This window comes from Pygocentrus nattereri, chromosome 10 (genome assembly GCF_015220715.1).
Source record: "Pygocentrus nattereri isolate fPygNat1 chromosome 10, fPygNat1.pri, whole genome shotgun sequence".
NCBI classification, from domain to species: Eukaryota; Metazoa; Chordata; class Actinopteri; order Characiformes; family Serrasalmidae; genus Pygocentrus; species Pygocentrus nattereri.
The window spans coordinates 8,624,067-8,631,828 of NC_051220.1; positions in this window are offsets into that span (position 1 = coordinate 8,624,067).

Consider the following 7,762-nt stretch of genomic DNA (forward strand, 5'->3'; position numbering starts at 1 on the left):
AGATATCAGAGAGTTGGAAGAGAAAGGAGGAAGGTTGTATGGCATGACACCTGAGAGGTCTTTGGCAACATAACTAAGGGATGATGCATGATGGTCCAGCACCACCACAAAGATGGTCTGGGGCTGATCATACTGACCATGATTGGCAGTCCAATAAAACAAGTATAAAAGCACTGATGTAGTGACAAATGCATGGATTAGCTGTATCCTGGAAGGATAGGATGTTTTCAAGAACTGTGTTGAGAGAGAGGGTCTGATCGATAATAACATGCAGGTCCTTGTCACTTGGGTTGGATGTTGGTGAGAGGTCACTGAGCAAAAGTTGGTGGCTAGAGAGTGTACCTCACAAGTGTTTAGGGCCCATGAATATAACTTCTGTTTTGTCTGAGTTCAGACGCATATCAGAAGAATCTTTAAGGTATGCTTCAAGCCTAGATAGTGGCATTGTTTCATCTGGTTTCATGGACAGATATAGTTGAGTATCATCAGGATAGGAATGAAAATTGGTGCCATGCTTCATTATTACAGGCTGCATGTACAAATAGAAGAGCAGGGGTCCAAGTACAGAGCCCTGGGGCACTCCAGAATCTGCCTTTATATGACTAGATGGTTCTTTATAGACATGTACAAACTGATGATATTCAGAGAGGTTTAGCTTTGTAGTAGCATATGATGGTCTATAGTGCCAAAATCTGCACTAAGACCTAGAAGGACGATTATCGAGACACAACTTCTATGAGATGGAATAAGAGTGTTGTTAACAACTTTAATTACGGCTGTGGTGGGCTCTGAAGCCAGATTGGAAAACTTCATGGATATTGTTTCTGTGTAGAAAAGAATAAACATGCTTCATTACTTTTTTTTCAAGTATTCAACAGGAAAGCGGTAGGGTTAGATATGGTCTGTGTGGGCGGGGTCCTGGGCGCCGGCCTGGAGCGGGGGGGCATGTTTGCGGCTTCTTGCCCTCATTATTGAGCACATTCCATGACACATGACACGTGGACGCGTATACACACATATACACATTGCTGCAAACAGTAGAATTGTGTGTGGTGTGTGGGTGTATATGTGTATATGCATGTGTATATATATGTGAACATATGTATGTATGTAGCAGCAAATAGTAGAATTATGTCTGGGTGTATATATATATATATATGCATATGTATAGATATGTGAATATGTGTATGTATGTATATCTATATAATTTTTTTACCTCCTTTTTTTTTTTAGTTGTCTGTTTATTTGCTTATTTTATTTGTTTTTTCTCTTTCTTTCTTTTTTGTTTCTTTTATTTTTATTTATTTATTTAATTAATTAATTATTATTATTATTATTATTATTATTATGATAGATTTTTTTTTCTTTTTCCTCCCTTCTTCTCTTTCTTTCCTGTCCTCTTTTTTCTCTCCTTTATTGCCTGTCAGGCCTGGCCAAACAAATAAAATACAAACTTTAACAAGAATAGGCTTTAGTAACCTATAGAGCTTTTCTTGTGAAAACAAATATGTTTGGTACATCAGTGCATTCGGATTACCATTCCGATTGCAAAAATTGCCAGACATGACAGGTTAAATAAAAAAAAAAAAAAAAGATATGGTCTAGAGGTTAGGTGTGTAAGTGGTCAAGTTATCAGTGTTAAGGTTAGGTTTTTAAGAGGGGTTTGACGATGGCTATGCCACGATTCGAGTGAAAACGAGAAGGTAATGTAGTTTGGAGAGCGTGAGGTGACTGTGTGAGCCTCTTTTACAGGGCAAAAGAAAAGAAATAAGGATAGAATTAGAGACCTAAAGAGAGTTTGTGTGTATCTATGGTTATATTGAAAGTTTACATAAGCAGCTCACAATGGCAGCAGCTTGGCATGTGACATGAGAGTTTAACCGCATAACTTCTATGTGTATCTGTATGTAATGGTTGTAGAACATCTCAGGATATTTTAGTCTTGTATTCTTTATTTGTTGTGCCCCTTAAATCCTCTTTCTTCTTTAACGCATCCTAAATTGTGATTACAATAAAGTTATTCAAATGATATACTGTGTGTAGCCAGAATTCCTGCCAAATTTGCTTTGTTTTGCACCATATAACTCAAACTCCAAACTTAAACATCTTACTTCTTGGACCAAAATTTTAATATTGTGGCAAAAGATATTGATGGTATGACATTGATATCAAGACCTTTTTTTACATTTGACTCGCTGTTCAGTTATTCATTTGCATTTAATTTGAGTAAAATACCAAGTGCCACACCACACTACCTTACGCCACGTCTTCCTTCATGGACTCATCTCAGTAAGGAGTACATGAAACTGTTTGCACAACTTGCTCTTGTGATCCTTCTCTGCAAAGCCCAAAGTCATACAAGTGCTAGGTCCTCAGAGTTCTTTCCAAAAATGCTTTGTCTTATACCATAAAACCTGCAGGTTCATTAACCATAAAATGCCATAAAATTTTATGGTTTATGGCATTTTACCTGCAGGTTTTTTGGTATTAACCTTCATTAACCTTCATGTGGTCTTCATATTTTTGTGACACACAGTGGATCCATAATATTACTTGAGTTTTAGAATAGTACAACTCCAAGAATTTATGCCAAATACTGAACACATGCCAGCTTGATCTCAATTGCAAGCAGTACAGACACTAGCTGTGTTAACTAATTGTCATTTACCTCTTCCAGATATCATTTATTAATAAGCTCAGCATTCAGAATCCCACCAGATGTTTAGTAGTTGCATGCCAAGAAAATGGAATCTTTGTCTTGCCAAAAAAAGAGTCAGGAGGCCACAAAGACTATAAGATGGTTTTATTATAGGGCACCGAAGTCTCAGCCTTGCCTTGCCTAAATGTGATGGTTCTGACAGCAGGCCTTATACAGTGCAGTTGGTAATGATTAATCTCTCTTGTAGTAAGTTAGGAGACACAGAAGTGAGAACTCCTATCAATAACTGATTTAAATACAGAGATCACAGTCAACATTTGCACTGATGATTAGTCATGTGTACTGACTAAATAGAACAGAATCAGAGACTTAGCACTGAGCACTGAAGACGTCATGTGGACTAACAGTGGGTCATCTAACATTTATATCTAACATCTGCCATAAGTCTCACTCAAATATATCTCTGTCAGCATATTTAGAGGGCAGAGACTTAATTGTAGACTCCTGCATTTTTAATATCAGAACACTGGCCCACAGAATTTTACTGTGAAATGCTCTCTATATTGTTGGACTCAGGAACACCTTCATGCCGACACACATTCAGTGTCTAGGATTTACTGCAACATTCAGTCAATAATTCACTGCATGGGGCTGCCTGTGACTTATGTGACTACAATCAGGGCAAAAAAAAAAACACAAGGCAAAACACAAACTGACTCTCTTCATATTTCGCAGGTAAGTTCTGGAGGTCTCACTCACTGTTCAATCGCAGTCACACAGGGAGATCCACCATCCTGCCAACTACACCCAAAAACTGTTGGAAATATCTGTTGTAGTATGTTAGGAGACACAGAAGTGAGAACTCCTATTAATAACTTATTTCAGTGCATAACTAGGCCAGAGTCAACATTTGCACTTGTGTCTTTCTTTCTCAAGCACTTCCACCTGGAACAGCTCATTTATAATTTGTCCCATTGTCAAAATATATGAACACACCCCTCAAGGTCCCCTTTCTTCACACATTTGCTCAGACAGATAAAACATTGCTCCTGACTTCTTTCTGACTCTGAAAATCAAAATTTGTATGCAGTTTGACCTTTTTCTTTGACCACAGTTTATCTAACAGCAACTCAAAATGTCAGTCAAATACATCTCTGTCAGCATGCGACATAGACATCTCACCAGAACCCCTCCATGTCCTTGGGACTAAAAGCCTGTAAAAATCAACACTGTCAATCTGCCTCCTTGATTACTATTCTACAGAAAGCCCTACACTAACATGAGATAAACAAACAAAAACCCACATGTTTGGTTAAACAGGAAAAAGCTTCTGCACATTTAACATGGTGACATTGGCCACAGAATTTAACCGTGAAATATTCTCCATACTGTCAGAGTCATGAACACCTTCTTGCCGACACATATTAATTGCCTAGGACTTTTGCAACTTACAGACAATAATTCACCACATATGATTACGCTGTCTATGACTAGACTGCAACTAGCGTCAATGGCCAAAACACAGGACAAAACACAAACTGACTCTTCCATTTTTGCAGTTAAGTTTATATGCTGGAGGTCTCACTTACCCTGCAGTCAAAGAGGTAGATTCACCATCCTGCCGACTACGCAAAAATTGTTGAAAATCTTTTTCTTGCCAAAAGAGGAAAGTCAGGAGGCCATAGGAGACTGGAAAATAGTTTTATTATAGAGATCTGAAGTCTCAGCCTTGCCTTGCCTAAATGTAATAACATTGTATAACACTGTATACAGTGCAGTTGTTAATGATTATACCTGTTATAGTAAATCAGGAGACATTGAAGTAAGAATTCTGGTTATTAACTGATTTGAATACAGAGCTAGATTGCAGTCAGCATTTGCACTGATGATTAGTCATATAGGCCAAGATTAAAGGAGCAGAGACTCAGCATTGATGCTCAGACCCAACATATGATCAGTCATGAATTTACAATTTAAATAATAGTATACACACACACACACACACATATATTATCATCTAAAACGCTTATCCTTCTGGGTCATGGTGGGGTGCTGTAGCTTATCCCAGCTGTCATTGGGTGGAAGGCAGGATACACCCTGGACAGGTCACCAGTCCACTGCAGTAAATGATAGTAAATCAATAAAAAAGCAACAGACAATGTAAACATGTAAACATGTAAACATTTAATGGTGGAAAATAATGGTCACAGCCATAGGATTTGGAGGCCATTGAGAGACAGTTGATGGCCAGATGTAGAGTTGAGGTCCTATGGTTATAAATTTTATTTTGATAGAATTCAGAAGCAAAAAGCTGTTTGTCATTCTGATCACATCTTTAAGGCATGATACAATTTCATTAGCATAGGAATGAAAATTGATGCCATGCTTCCTTATTACAGAGCATAAAGGAAACATGTACAAAGAGAAGAGCAGGGGTGCAAGTACAGAACCTGGGGGATGCCGAAATCGGCCTAGATATGACTAGATAGTTCATTATGGACATGTAGAACCTGATGATGGTCAGAGAGGTATGACTTAAGCCAGGGAAATGAGTGACTTTTGAAACCTATTTGGTACTCAAGTCTCTGAGGTAGCATATGCTGGTCTATACTGCCAAAAGCAGCACTTTAGTCTGGAAGGACTATTATTGAGACGCAACTATTATGAGAAGCAATAAGTATGTCATTAACAACTTTAATTAGGGCTGTCGCTGTAACGTGATGGGCTCTGAAGCCAGATTGTAAAACATCTTGGATGTTGTTTCTATGTAGAAATGAAACAGAGTTGTTTTTCAAGTAATTTCAAGAGGGAAGGGAGGTTAGTTGTAGGTCTGTAAGTAGTCAAGTTATGAGGGTTAAAGTATCTGTGGTTACCTTGGACCTTTACACTAGCAGCTCATAATCACAATAGCAAATGGGGATGTGGCATAGGAGATCAATGTGATCTGCGTTTAACCACGTTTTCCATGTTTATCTGTGTTTATTGCTTGTAGAACATCTCAGGGACTGTATATGTCTCATGTTCTTTACTTTTTGATGTACAACTTAAATCTTCTTTTTCTCTCAAACATATTATATTCTAATTCATTATGATTGCAATACAGTTATTCAAGTCTTGCAGCTTAAACTAAAGGATGGAAGCTCAATTTTCTGTAGAGTTCATTTGAATTAACAGCCCAGTAGCACACTCTCTTACACCCACCTCATCTTCTATGGCCTCTTGTCTACCATCTCTGTAGTGAATACATGAGGCTGTTAGGCATGGCTTCAAACACTCAGAAGCCAATGCATGCAACTTTCATACATGATCCCTGTTTGATCAGCACATTTCTTCTCAAAGCCCTAGAAGGCCACAGCCAGAATTCTTGTCAAACATGCTTTGTTTGTACCATGTACCCCTAAAGTCCAAATTGAAACATTTTAACACCTTAAACATCTTCAAAAAAGTAATATTACAACAAAAGATACTGAAGGTATGACTTTGATATCAAGACCTTTTTACATTTGCCCTGACATTTGCTTATTCTTTTGCATTTCATTTGAATAAACAGCTCAGTAGTACACTCTCTTACACCCATCTTGTCCTCTATGGCCTGTTGTCTGCCATCTCAGTAGTGAATACATGGGGCCTCAACCACTCAGAAGCCAATGCATGCAACATTCTTGCATGATCTCTGTATGCACAGCAGTTATAAAGTTATAAATCAGCCAAAATTTCTGCCAAACATGCGGTCACAATTTCTGCTATGCTTTTGTTATACTGTATCTTCTATGCATATTGTATGCCAGCCTATTTACCCCAGGGTTAGGGGCCAAAATGACTCCCTATAAAAAGAACATGTACAGGCACTCAAGGGACACAGTTTAAAAACATTTTAAAATTTACCCTCTCTTCCAAATGAATGCTTAGCCTGTCTCTGGACCAGCATCCCAAACGTTCAGAAGGGCCATTTTGGCCATTCAACAAAAAAAGCTTCTTTTCGAATTTTCCCATTCCACCTTAAATGGTGCAGCAGTAACATTCTGGTGCTTCAGGCATCAACACTGCTAGACAATTTAAGGTGGAACTGGAAGTTAGCTAGCTAGCTAACAAAACATTAGCGTGCTATTAGTGATTTTTATATGCTTGTTATGAAGAAAATGAACATAATACATTGAAATGACATTAAAGGTTTAGGATATACGATAGATAATTCTTGCTTGCGCAACCATCTTGCCAGTTTTCCATTTGTAGTGTGTCTCTGAAAAACCTCAGTTTGGAGGGCAATGTAGCTCAAACAATTTGCCCTATCCCTCTATCTCAACAACAAAACAGAGGGCTAAGGGCTAAGTGGTAGGGGCAAGGGGTGAAAGGGGATTGGGCCTTGGTCTTAAATATGTTGCATCTTTGACCCTCAGGTGCTCTCAAAACTCTCCATCTCCCCAATGTAGATCATTCTAACCAGATCCCCTTCCTGCCGAAATCTCAAAGCAGGGTTTAAGTTAGAATTAGTGCTGGTAAGATTGTTAAGATCAGGGTAAATCTGAGGAATGGAAGAATCATTAAACACACTGAGGTTTGGTTCTGTATGGTTTTGTTCATGGGTTGTGCTATGTTCTAGGTTTTTGCCCCCTCTGATTTCTTACACTGTAGGATAAACATTTCTTTCATTCGTTCTCTAACAACTTCTTGAATTTCTCACAGAAAACGTCTAGAATGCCCCTCAGATCAAAGAGCTCTAAATAATACATGTTATTGCTTTATTACTGTATGTTTCAAGTACTTTGAACAGGAAAGGGAGGTTAGATAGAGGTCTGGAATTCTAGGATTCTAAAGAAGCTGAGGAACTAATGAAAATGATGAATCTGTGAGGCTTCTTGTACAGCATGAACGAAAAGGAATGAGAACAGAATGAAAGCGCTAGAGAGAGTTTATGTGTGTGTGTGGTTACCTTGGAATTTTACACTATCAGCTCTCAATAGCAGGCAAATGGGCATGTGGCGAGGTGGGAGATCAATGTGTAACCACATGATTTCCATGTTTATCTAATAGTTGTAGAACAGTTGTAGAATCTCAGGGACTGAGTAAGTCTCGTTTTTTCTATTTTCTTGATGTGCACTATGA